Genomic DNA, 14407 nt, shown 5'->3' with positions numbered 1-14407 from the left:
AATAGAGTGAATAACCAGGGTCTTTTCCCCGGAGTGGGCGAATCCAAAACTAGAGAGCATAGGTTAAGGTGAGAGGAGAAGTACTTAAAAGGGACCGAAGATTCAACTTTTTCACACAGAGGGTGGTCTGTGTATGGAATGTGCTGCCAGATGAAGTGATGAAGGCTGGTACAATTACAACATTTAAAAGGCATCTGGATGGGTATATAAATAGGAAGGGTTTGCAGGGATATGGGCCAAATGCAGGCAAATGGGGCTAGATTTATTTAGGATATCTGGTCAGCATGGACAAGTTGGACTCCCATGACTTGATTATGTCTCTAACTTGATTAATACACAAGTCTGCTCTAGAATATTGAAGAAGACTGAAGAAACTAGTTATTTTTCACCTTTCTATAACTGATTTAATTTTAACAGATAAAAAGGACGTGCAGCTCATGATGAACATGTTCATCCTTGCCTGTATTTAACTATTTCAAAAAACTGAGAACGTGTTTAAGAAATGTGCTGTAGATAACAATCTGGGTGATAACTAGAAAGTATGCTATTCTGATTAAAAATGATAGGTAATAAAATTAGTTTTCATCTAGTATCAATGGTTTTATCTGTGTGAACTTTTAATCTATAAATTCTCATTAGTCTCCCTTTAATCATGGCCTCTTATGACATTAAAATTATAACTTAATAACCATTCTTGTACCTGTTGACTCTACTAGAAGTTGCAGATGATGCTAAGCTTCTATTTAAAACTGTCAATGATTTATCCTATTAATAACAATGGACAGGCTTGATTAAAGCTCGGACATGCAAAATAATGACATTCCATCCAACATTCACATTATTTTTCTTGACACTGTCTGGACCTATAAGGCCTGTGAACATCAGCAGCATGCACAGATCAGATATGCAATATATATTTGATCATTTTGATCTGCACAAAGCCTCCTGCTTCTTTTGTAGGCAGAAGTAAGAGGTTCAAGGACCTACTAATTCTGTGTACAGCAGAGAAAGGTTGAAGGAGAGTCATGGAGCCAAGCACTATTAGGTCATTGGAAATCATTCAGTTTTCCTGACTTTTTGACATTGCTTTTTAATGCAAATGCCATGAAAAAGTATTTTTATTTTCACACCATTTACCAAATTTTATTCTGCATTTACAGAGCAAACAAACCTGACTAGCTATTTGGATATAGCAGTTACAAATGATCATTTCAACACACTGAAAATTATTCAGCTCAGTCGCTGTCAATAAACTGAAAAATAGCAATATGCGCAATCAAATTAGAAATTGCTGACTCATCTATTAGTCATTTTCACAATTCCATGGTAGTATAGCTTTGAGTCCAGTGAGTTTTTTCAGAAATTGTCAATGATGAATCATGAATTTTCTGATACTAAGTTAAGATTAAAACAGTCAGACGTGCTTAAATTTAGTTTCTTAGAAAAGGGTTGTATTTTATTTTTAAAGTTACAGGTTTATCTATTATCATTTGGCTTTTGTATTTTTAATAAAATGTCTCTAACCGTACACTGAGCGGTGGCTTGCCAGTGCTGTTGTTTGTTCCTCAATTTATGTTGAGTTTGGCTGCAGCATGATTTTTTTTATTTAGATAGAATTTAAATGCATCGTTAAATATGTTTAGAAACTGCTTATAAATCACGTAATCCACTCTTGCTTGATCAGTTTTGAAAATAATTTGTGGAATGAGACATGAGGGAAGAAGCAAAGATGCTTCATCAGAGTTTTTAAATATTAATTCCTATTTTATGTATGAATTCCTCTACATACCTGCTCGTGTGTTCATTTCATCTCTACTTTTGTTTTGATAAGGTAACCAATCCAGCTTTAGGCTTTTGTTCTGTGATATAATTACTCTACATTTAAATAGTAATGGTTGCTTGGTTTGTAGTTTCATATTGGAAAAAAAGTAGACCAATCAACTTTGTTGTAGCTCTGATTAAATTCATAAGAATCCTGCAATTTGTATTCATTTCCTTAAAATTAACTTGAGCTATTTTGTGGTATGAAGTCTCATGATCAACGCTGGAAATTGTTTTGTGAAATTTGTTCACCAAATGATCGATACATATTAAGGAAAAATGAAAAAGAACAAAGACTCGTACAATTTTGGCTAGTAATCAGTCTTGAGTATTGAATAGGCCTTTACAAGAGACATTGATTGAAAGTCGATGTAGATAAACAGAATGCTGAAGTTAATTTCAATTAATTAGAAACATGTTGTTGAGCAACAGAACTCGTGATTTTAGAATGAGTTACTCCAGCCTTTTATTATGTAACATCTATGTCCATTTTAGCTGTCTTAATCAATATTGCTTGCAGACAAATTAATTGATTACCTGCAAAGAAAGTGATGCGGCAAGGTTATATTATTTCAAATAAGGGCAGCAAATGAATGGGAACCCACCACCTGCAAGATCTCTTTCAAGCTACACAACATCCTGATGAGAACCATATTTCTGGTTCTTCAATGTAATTGGGTCAAAAATCTTGGAGCTCTCCTCCTAATAGCACTGTGACTGTCCATGAAAATGGTGCATGTACAGTGATATCCCATTGTACCAGAAACCATCACAAAATGTATAAAATCTCAATGAAGCCACCAAAATAACCAGTTTGCCTGATTGACTGCTGCTCAGGACAAAAGCAATTCAGACCAAATTTAACAGCATTAAAAAATGAAGATATTGTAACACATTCATCTTTAACAAGAGAAGTAAACAGAAACGATTTTTAATTTTTGCAACCTGTTCTAACTCCTTCAAAATTCTAAATCCATGCACAATTAATCATGATTACGGTAAACAAAATACAAACAGTTTAACACCTTAATCTATAATTGGAAAACAAATATACACAGGGTAAGCAAATTTCCAAAGGTCAAAAGCCCAGAACACAAGATGAAAAGTTATATTCCACATGGCTGATGCCATGATAAAAATCTGTTCTCTGTAAGGTGATTGCAGTGCTTTGATTCAGTGTTTGCTCTGCTGAACTTAGATTTTTTTTTGTATGAATATTTTTAAAGCTTTTTAGGAATATCTGTCCTTACCCTATCTAAGGGAGAGAGAAAGGGGGAGATGAATGATTTCTGTCTGCAGGTTCTGGATGTCTCATCTACTCTGCTGATCTTGGCACTTACAACTTTTTAACACACTACATTTGAGCCAGTCAGAGGGCTCGTGTCAGGTCGAATTTCCTTCACCTAGAAGATTCTCTGTGGCATTCCGTTTCATATTCGCCCTCTTACTGCTTCCAACAACCAACATTGTATTATTGCAAAGTTCAACAATATGCAACACTTGATTTAAAAGTTGCAAACTTCCTTGGTATTCCACTTATAACAGTCAACTTCCATTTCAACTGACAGTGCCAAAAATGATAAAACATGGTCTCATAAAGGTTCAAGGAGGCAGCTCAGCATCACTTGACATCAATCATTGGGGAAAATGCTGCAATCTACCATTTTGGAAATCTCAACAAAGACAATCATAGGATCAGACAAAGTTTACATAGTTTTACGAAAGAAAAATTTTATTTGACACATGTGTTAGGGTTTTTGAGGAAATAATTAATAAGATAGATTAAAGGTTGCCAGCAAATGTATTATGCTTAAAAGGTAGTCACTAAAATACCACACAAAAGATTAGAACTCTTGAATTTGAGGGTAATATATTAGCATGCATAGAGCAATGATTAATGAATATTAAGCAAACAATAGGGATAAATGGGGCACTTTCTAGTTAACTGACTGAGATTATTGGAACAGTGACTGAATCAGTATTGGAGATTTAGTTACTTATCTCTGAATGATGGTTTTCTTGTCCAGGTTTGTTGATGATAGAAAGCTAGCTGGAGATGCAAGCTGCAAGGAGGACACAAAAAGCCTGCAAAGAAATGTAGACAGATTAGTTAGTGAATAACAAATTTGCAGATGAAGTATAAATTGAGGAATTGAGGTTATTTACTTTGATATGATATTGATGCTTTGCTGATGTTCAAGAGACCTAGATGTGTTTGCCTGTGAAGACAAAGTTAACACATTGTTGCAGCAAGCCATTAGTAAGACAAATGCCATGTTAGCCTTAGTTGCTAATGCATTGCAGTAGGAGAATAAGAAAATCTTTGTGCTATTATACAGGGCTAAGTTGAGAATTTACCCTTGAGAACTGAGTGCATCTTTGGTCTCCATATCTAAGAAAGGTCATACTTATATCTGAGGTGATTCAGCAAAGCTTCATTAAATTAGTTCATGAGGTAAATGGATTGTTCTATGATGAAAGGCTGTGGAAAATGGGCCTAAACTTGAGAGAGCTGAAGAATAAGAAGTGATATTGCTGAAACATGTAAGGACCTGAAGGGGAGTGGCCATGTGGATACTTCCAGGCTATGTCCTTTTGTTGGGGAATCTGGGGACATAGCCATAGGGTGAAGGGCCAATTTATTTTAATGTGAAGAAAAAGACTTGTGACTCTGGATTTCTATATTGCAAAGGATGGTGTATGCTCCATTATTGAATATGTTTAAGGCTGAGATGGACTAAAAATCTATTTCTCATGGAATCAAAGGGAAGTGGGAACAGATGGGAATTAGAGTTAAAGCCAAAAATCAGTTCTGATCATATTGCATGGCAGAGCAGGCTTGATGACTGGTACAGTCTACTTCAGCTCCTATTTCTTCTGTTGTATCATCATAAAAGGTGGCTGGCCTATTGGTCCATTGCTCTTTGAAAAGGTTATGCTATTTCCCCATAACCTGTAACTTTTTACCCTTCAGCTAGTTATCCAATTATCTCTACATATTGTTTTTGAACCTGGTACCCACATATTTTCAACCAATGCAATCCATTCACATCGTTGCATAAAAATACTTCCTGATATCACTTCATATTTTGATGCCAGTTATCGTAAGTATGCATCCTTTGATTACCAAACCAAGAGAAATTGTGATATAGGTGAAGCCATTCAGCCCATTGAGTTTGTGCACTGTGGACAGCAATGTGTTATAACAGTTTGTCAAGTCAAACTTTGTCAAATGCCTATTGAAGCTCCAGATGCAGAAAACTAACTTTCCTTAGCAACGCTGGTCAGTGCTTCGGCAAAGAACTCTATAATGTCAAGGCCACCAAGGTCAGGTACAATTTATTTCCTGCAAGATATCTACTTTGCATGTTTTCTGTATTTTTTAACTTTGAAGGTTATACTATTTATAAATATTGGTAAGACAAAACATTGTGGCAGAGGACCAAGATTGTTTAGTAACCTGCCAAAAGAGTTCTGCCAAATTCATGATTCCTTGATTTTTTTTCATCAGAGAACAGCAAAAACATTATTCTACATCAGTAATATGAATGAAAGGTCAGTGAATTTTGATATGTCCAGCAACCAAACTGTGAAGAGGAAAGGCGTTCAAAAATTGTCATAGTGACAACCAGAGGATATGAGAGGACAAAATTCATGCCTTGTCTGGCCAATGGAATGAAATTAAAGCCTATCGATACATTTGTAAGTAACAGCATACTGAAAATAAAGTTCCCTGCAGGGAATTTTTGTGTTTATGAAAGGTTCAGATAAATGAGGATGGAATTAAATTATTGTCATTCGTATGTGGAATAGTGGCTCAGTGGCCTGCATAAATATAGCCTATTAGAGTGGGACGTGTTCAGATCTCACATAGGATGAATAGGCGCCTGCAAAAAAAAATACACACATTGCAGTTATGTAAACTGTGCAATGTCTGCAGTTCACCATGGATGTGTACCTCAACAAATTATTCAAGGATCATGATTATGTCAAATGGAAAAGTTGAATAGGTGACGGAGAAAAAAACTTCCCCAGAATGTGGAAAAATGCTTGTTATCCCATTTGATGTTTTGTCTGGTCCCACAATCAAAGTATGGGATGCTGTTAGTGTGCAAAACTGTCATCAGTTCACTTCAAAGATATGGAACATCCAACATGATGTTTAGAGAAAAAAATGATTTCTGGAGACCGCATTCTGAAGCTGAACATTCCAGAAATGGAATCACCACATGATGCCAAAATGACTCCAAATGAATTTTGAGTAAGTCTCTTTGCAGCAAATGCTGAAAACAATGAATTTGACTAGTTTCAAAGCACTTACATTTTGGTTAATGTCATGGTCAGATGCCAGTTTTTAAAAAATATCTTCCTTTCTCTCCTGCTATGCACTCTGTCTTAGCAAGACACTCAACGAGACTATGTTAAGTTTTTTTTACAAGGTAGGGTTTATTCACACGTTCGGAGTCATTTAGCGCAGAAACAGACCCTTCAGTCCAACTTATCCATGCTGACTAAACATTCCAATCTAATCTAGTCCCATTTTCCAGCATTTGGCCCATTTCCCTGTAAGTTGGAGTTGTACCCATCTCCACCACTTTCTATGACAGCTAATTCCATGCACATATGGTTCTCTGCATTAAAAGGTCAGCCCTCCAGTCTTTTTTTAAATCTTTCCCCTCTCAGCTTAAACCCATGTCCTGTAGTTTTGGGTTCTACCACCCAAGGAAAAAGACTTTAACTATTCATCTTATTTCTTCCCTTCATGGTTTTATATACCCCTATAAGATCAGCCCTTCGTCTCTGATGCCCTGGGGGAAAAATAACTTCAGCTTATTCAGCCTTTCCCTACATCTCAAACCTCCAATCCCGGCAACATCCTTGTGAATCTTTTCTGCACCCTCTCAAGTTTAACAGAATTCTTCCTGTAGAAGGACAACCAGAATTGTATGCAGCATTCCAAAAGTAGCCTCACCAATGTCCTGTACAACAGCATCATGGCAACCTTCATTGGAAAGCGTGACAAATGCCATTGTCACCATACTGTCTACCTGCAACTCCACTTACGAGGAATTATGCACCTGCACCCCTAGGTCTGTTTGTTTGGCAGCAGTCCCCAGGGCCTTACCATTAATTGTGCAAGCCCTGCCCTGGTTTGTCTAACCAAAATGCAACACCTCGCATTTGTCTAAATTAAATTCCATCTGTCATTCTTCAGTCCATCGGCCCATTTGTTCAAGGTCCTCAGTTGTACTCTGAGGTAACCTTTTTGGCCATTACACCATCTATTATTGTAATCCTCTGCAAATGTACTAATCATACCTCCTACATTCCCATCCAAGTCATTTATATGAATGACGAAAAGCAATGGATCCAGTAGCACACCACTGGTCACTGACCTCAAGTCCCTCCACACCAACCTCTGTCTCCTACCTTCAAGCCAATTTTGCATACAATTGGCTAGTTCCCCAAATACCATATGATCTAACCTTACTACCTAGTTTATGTGCAGCACCTTGCCAAACACTTTTGCTAAAATCAATACAGATAACGTCTACTGCTCTGCCTTCATCAGTCTTCTCTGTCACCTCTTCAAAAACCTCAAACAAGTTAGTGAGACATCATTTTGCATGCACAAAGCCATGCTGACTATCTCTAATCAAGCTTTTCAATCCATGTAAATTCTGTCTCTCAGAAACCCTTCCAACAACTGAGCCACCACTGGCATGAGGCTCACCAGTCTATAGTTCCCTAGCTTTTTTTAACAGCCTTTCTTAAATAATGGTGCCGCATTAGTCAAACACTATTCTTCCAGCACCTCACCTGTGGCAATTGATGATACAAATGCCTCAGTAAGGGGCCTAGCAATCTTTTTCTATCTTTCCACATAGTTCTGGGAAACGCCTGATTGTGTCCCAGGGACTTTGCTACATTTATGTCTTTTAAGACCTCCAGAGCGAATTCTTCTGTAAAATGGACACTTTTCAACATAGCACTATGTATTTCTCAAAGTTGTCTAGCTTCCATTTCTTTTCTGCAGTAAATACTGATGCGGAGTAGTCATTTAGTTTTTCTGGGGAGGATAAATGTCGCAACACAGATATATGGAGAGATAAGATTGAAAAAGGTAAAGAGATTATTCTAATAATATCAAATTAGGTGCAAAAAAAGATAAAGGATGCCAAGTTACCAATGTCTGAGGTTTTAAAGATGGAGTTCAAAGTTTGTGTCAGTTAGCTGGAATTCCTTTGTGGGGTGGTTAGTTGGCCAGGTAACAGCTGAGGGGTTATAAGCAGTTTCTTCTCTTTAAAAATCTCATCAAATGTCTTCTGAGAATGTTGTGCCAAATTGCAACTTTGACTTTGCTATTTTGATGAAAGAAAATATAGATTGTTAGCTGCTTTTTGCAGGCCAGAAGCTTTTCCTTTGTACTCCAGACATAGAGGCGTTGATTCAATAGATATGTGAAGCAACAGTGACCCTGAACTGTCTCCTGTTTCAAAACCATACATTGAAAAAGGCATTTGTGTTCAATACTCATGATTTGGAGATTCCAGTGTTGGATTGGGTGTACAAAGTTAAAAAATCAAACGACACCACATTATAGTCCAACAGGTTTAATTGGAAGTACGCTAGCTTTCAGAGCGCTGCTCCTTCATCAGGTGATAGTCACAATCACCTGATGAAGGAGCAACACTCCGAAAGCTAATGTGCTTCCAATTAAACCTGTTGGACTATAACCTGGGATTCAATACTGTGGGAGTCATGTGGCTTTGGGGTGGAAAAAGATCTAGAGACAAGGGCTCTCATTGCAGATTGTGTGGTGTCTGTGGTCCATTCCAGGGCCTGAGTGATAAGTCATGATATCTTGTAAGAAATTGCAGTTATGTCAGTGTTTCTTTCAGAGTTAGTAATTTCTGTAGCCAATTATAACACAATAGTTACAATTTCAGACCCATTAAGAGATACCTGGGTGTTGATTGTCTGGCTGACAGTGAATTCAGAAATGGTTCTGAAATAGTATTGCTAACTCCAGTTACACAATTATAGTTGACAGCTTTTTGTGCTGTTTATTTGTTTTTAAAATTGTGTGTGTGTGTGTGTGTGTGTATTTATAGAACAATTCATTGTTACTCTGTACATATTATTAAGATATTCTTGTGTAGTTTATTCAATAAACCATGCCACATTAATTTAGCATGAATTGCCCATGTTTTTATTTTACTATTTCAAAATTGTGGCCATCCACAATTTATACTTGTTATCTAAGTCAACAGCTGTTTTTGGAGTAATTTTGCGAAGCTTCAAACATTTACGGTAGCTATAATGTATGTTGTAAGCTATGTAATTGCTGCTTTTCCCATCTCATAGAATATCATCAATGCCATTCTTGAATTACCAACAATTTGAAACTCCGAAGTCAGCAAGGTTTAAAAAGCATGGAGAGAGTTCTGCAGACCAGAAAAGATCAGGGAAGGTGGGGAAAAGCTTGCAAGGGCACATGGAAGTCATGAGAAGCTGTCAAGTGTGGGGTCAGATGGGAGAGGAGCTTTGGGTTCTGACAGTTGGGAGACATTTACATGGTGGATTGGGTGGAGGGGAAGGACCTGTTAATTCCTACACATAAGCAGTCCTCAAAAGGAACTTAACTGGGTCAATCATGAATCTCTTAGATTCATTAGATCCTAGGTTTTGTTCAGGTCCAGGAATGTTGGTCAACTAGCATTAGTATTTTCAACGTGGCAGATATCTAAATGTCAGAAAGTACATTTTGAAGTGAAAAGAATTAAAGTGACAGAGTTAGAGTCTTAGTGTTACATATAGTTCCCAGTCAACGAAAGGTCTGGAATGATGGATATAATGTTATATAGAAGAGATTTCGGACACAAGAAAAGAGAAATCTTTGCACAGGGTTGAGAGGCTGTGGCTTACACACTAGCCATATTGGTGATTAAATTTAGCCATAAGTTAGATGGATAGGTTAAAGAACAGGGGATAAAGACCACAGAAGCAGGAAGAGCCCATGAGGTTGGAACAACTTGTATGACGAATAAATCAGCACGTAAATTGCATAAATATAACCCTGATAATCTTTCAAAGCCAGTCTGTTACTTCTGAAATAACGGCCCCAAAAGCACTAAATTCACATTGCAAATGTGGCATCCAGTATGATATTTTTGGCACAGCAACAAATTGTAAGGACATTATCTGCAAATGTGGGGAAAAAAAATCCCAAGGTCTTTAAAAACAATGTTGACCACTGATTTGAAATGGAGCTGCTTCTCTTGAATTTTCTACATTGTTCTTTTGGGCTACAAATAGATGACAAATAAGACTTTTCATTACACACAGGTATGTTATCCATAAAATCTTTCCCTAAGTCAAAGGGAGCTGGACAGGATACACATTGATCTTCGCAAAGCCATCAGGACTGCCAAGAGATATTACCAGACTAAACTGGAGTCCCAGACTAATCATAAGAAAATGCTTTGACTGTGGCAAGGCTTACATGATATAATGGACTACAAAGCAAATTTGAATAGAATTGTGAGCAACAATGCATCCCTTCCTGATGATGCTCATTTTGAACAGAATTTCAGTAAAATGATGTCACCTACCCCAATAGCCTCGGGTGCACCTGTATCAACAGTCATCACCGCAGCTGTCAGATCGGCCTTCTTGAGGGTGAATTCACTGAAGGCGACTGGCCCAGAGTCTCAGATCCTATGCAGACCAGCTGGCAGGAGCATTTGCAGACATCTTTAACCTCTCACTACTCCAATGAGAGGCTTCCACTTCAAGAAGACCACTGTCGTTCCAGTGCTAAAGAAAATTCAGACAATGTGTCTTAATGACTACTACCCAATTGCTCAAACATCCATCATTTTAAAGTGCTTCAAGGGATTAATAATGGCACACACCCAACTCTAATTTCCAACATTGCCTTGATCCACTACAATTTGCCTACCGTCACTACAGTTTGTAGATGCCATCCCCCTAGCCCTACATTCATCCTTGGAAAATTTGAATAACAAGAATACCTATGTCAGACTCCTATTTATTGACTTTAGCTCTGGCCTCAACACCATAATTCCAATAGAATTAATCACCAAACTGCAAGACATAGGAGTCTTCTCACCCCTCTGCAACTGGATCCTCAAATTCCTAACTCGCAGACCGCAGTCACTAAGGATAGATGACAATACGTCCTCCGTGATAATCTTCAATACCAGTACCCTGCAAGGTTACATACTCAGCCAGTTAGTATCCTCGTTACATACTCACCACTGTGTGACCAAGTTCACTCTAACTCTATTTACAAATTTACTGAATTCACCACCATAGTGGATTGGATCTCAAACAACAGAGACAGAAGTAAATAGAGTTCTTAGTGGCATGATTTAAAGACGACAATCTGACCCTCAATGTCAGCAAAATGAAGGAGTTGGTCATTGATTTCAGGAAACTGAGTGGAGGACATACCCCTGTCTGTATCAGCCCTGAGGTGGAGGTAGTCAAGAGCTTCAAGTTCCCAGGAGTAAATATCATCAATGGTATTCTGGTCTGGTCCATCCACGTCAAAACCATCAAGAAAGCACGCCAATGCCTCCAATTTCTTAGAAGGCTAAGGAAATTTGGCATCATACTGAGTATCCTATCCAGATGTATCATAGCTTGGTATGGCAACTACACTACTCAAGACTACAAGAAATTAGAGTTGTGAACACAAACCAGTCTATCATGAAACCACCCTTCCTTCCATTGACTCTGTCAATAGTTCTCACTGCCTCACAAAAGCAGCAATGTAGTCAAAGATCCCTCTCTTCCACTTTCTTCCATTGGTCAGAAGATACAAAAGTTTGAAAGCACACACCAATAGATTTAAGAATAGCTGCTTCCCTGCTGTTATCAGACGTATGAACAAACGTCTCATACACAAGCGTTGATCTTTCTCTGACCTTCTCTTTTAGCTGTAACACTATATTCTGTGTTTAGAAGCAAACGGACTTACTAATGATGGCATATTTTGTATGGGGGAGTTTTTGAGAATGCGATGAACAAAGAAAATTACAGCACAGGAACAGATCCTTTGACCCTCCAAGTCTGCACCAATCCAGATTCTCTATCTAAACCTGTCACCTATTTTCCAAGGATCTGTATCTCTCTGCTCCCTGCCCATTCATGTATCTGTCTAGATACATCTTAAATGACGCTATCATGTCCGCCTCTACCACCTCTGCTGGCAACGTGTTCCAGGCACCCACCGTCCTCTGCATAAAGAACTTTCCACTCCTATCTTCCTTTAAACTTTTCCCCTCTCACTTTGAACTTGTGACCGCTCGTAATTGAGTCCCCGACTCTGGGGGGGCTTCTTGCTAGCCACCCTGTCTATACCCCTCATGATTTTGTAGACTTCAGTGAAGTCCCCCCTCAATCCCTATCTTTCTAGTGAAAATAATGCTTATCTACTCAACCTCTCCTCATAGCTAGCATTCTCCATATCAGGCAACATCCTGGTGAACCTCCTCTGTACTCTCTCCAAAGCATCCACACCCTTTTGATAATGTGACAACCAGAACTGTGTGCAGTATTCTAAATGTGGCCAAACCCGAGTCCTATACAGCTGTAACATCACCTGCCAATTCTTGTAATCAATGCCCCATCTGAAGAAGGAAAGCAAGCCACATGCCTTCTTGACCACTCTATCAACTTGCGTTGCCACCTTCAGGGTACAATGGACCTGAACACCCAGACCTCTCTGTACCTCAATTTTCTGCAGGACTTTTCCATTTACCAGTTGGTTCATTTTTGAATTGGATCTTCCAAAATGCTTCATCTTGCATTTGCCCAATTGGACTCTATCTGCCATTTCTCTGCCCAGTTCTCCAATTTGTCTATATTCTGCTGTATTCTCTGACCGTCTCCTTCACTATTTGCTACTCCATCAATCTTAGTGTCATCTATAAACTTGCTAATCAGACCACCTACATCTTCCTCCAGATTATTTATGTATATCACAAACAACAGTAATCCCAACACGAAGCCCTGTGGAACACCACTGGTCACAGTTCTCCATTTTGAGAAACTATCTTCCACTATTATTCTCTTGCTGCCCAGCCAGTTTTCTATCTATCTAGCTAGTACACCCTGGACTCCGTGCGATTTCACTTTCTCCATCAGCCTACCATGTGGACCCTTATCAAAAGCCTGACTGAAGTTCATGTATATGACATCTACAGCCCTTCCCTCATCAATCAAGTTTTCACTTCCTCAAAGAATTCTATTAAGTTGGTAAGATATGACCTTCCCTGCACAAAAACAATGTTGCCTTTCACTGATGAGTCCATTTTCTTCCAAATGAAGATAATCGATGAGGGAAAAACGGTTGATGATCTCTACGTGGACTTCAGTAAAGCTTTTGACAAGGTCTCTCATGGCAGACTGGTACAAAAGGTGAAGTTACATAATATCAAAGGTGAGCTGGCAAGATGAATGCAGAACTGGCTTAGGCATAGGAGACAAAGGATAGTGGTGGAAGGATGGTTTTCAAATGGAGTGTTGTTACTGGCGATGTTCCGCAGGGATCAGTGCTGGACCTCTGCTGTTCGTGTTCTATGTAAATGATTTATGGAAAACATGGCTGGTCTAATTAGTAACTTTGCAGACAATGCAAAGTTTGGTGGAGTTGCGGATAGTGAGGAGGATTATTAGAAGATTCAACAGGACATAGATCAGTTGGAGGAATGGGCAGAAAAATGGCAGATGGAAGTTAATCTGGATAAATGTGAGGTGATGCATTTTGGAAGGTCAAGTACAGGTGGTAGTTATGCAGTGAATGACAGAACCCTTAGTAGTATTGGTATGCAGAGGGATCTGGGTGTACAGACCCACAAAATAGTGAAAGTGGCAGCACAGGTAAATAAGGTAGTTAAAAAGGCCTGTGGCATGTTCGCCTTCATTGGAAGGGGCATTACGTCTAAGGATAGGCAAGTTATGCTGTAGCTTTACAGAACTTTAGTTAGGCCACACTTGAAATATTACGAGCAGTTCTGGTCACCACACTATCAGATATGGATGCTTTGGAAATGGTATGGAAAAGGTTGTTCAGGATGTTGCCTCGTATGAGGGGTTTTAACGCTGAAGAAAGATTGGATAGACTGGGATTTTCTCAGTGTTTATGCAGGAGGTCGAGAGGCAACCTGACAGAACTTTATAAGATTATGAATGGTATGGCTAGAGTGGAAAGTATAAGGCTTTTTCTTAGGGTGGAGGGGTCAATTACTAGGGAACACAGGTTCAAGGTGCGAGGCGTTAGGGGAAATTTTAAGAGATATACCAGGATTTTCATGCAAAGGGTGGTGAGTGCCTGGAATGCGCTGCCAGTGGAGATGGTGGAAGCAGACAAGATAACAGCATCCATGAATAGGAAGGGAATAAAGCAATAAATCAACTAGGCAAAAGTGAGGACTGCGGATGCTGGAAATATAGACTCTAAGTGAAGACAGTTTTAGTATGGAAGGGAAAAATGTATCAGCACAGACTTGGAGGGCCGAAGGGCCTGTTCCTGTGCTGTATTGTACTTTGTTCT

At 38.7% G+C, this 14407-nt stretch overlaps 1 protein-coding gene across 1 annotated transcript in view; it reads left to right on the top strand.

Moving 5' to 3' along the window:
* The window catches only part of itfg1 (integrin alpha FG-GAP repeat containing 1), a 245573-nt gene that overhangs the window by 148694 nt on the left and 82472 nt on the right, over window positions 1–14407 (top strand). The gene's annotated exons all lie outside the window — the stretch shown is intronic.

Source organism: Hemiscyllium ocellatum, chromosome 17, assembly GCF_020745735.1.
Source record: "Hemiscyllium ocellatum isolate sHemOce1 chromosome 17, sHemOce1.pat.X.cur, whole genome shotgun sequence".
In the NCBI taxonomy this organism is placed as follows: Eukaryota; Metazoa; Chordata; class Chondrichthyes; order Orectolobiformes; family Hemiscylliidae; genus Hemiscyllium; species Hemiscyllium ocellatum.
This window is presented reverse-complemented; position numbering and strand designations above follow the sequence as displayed.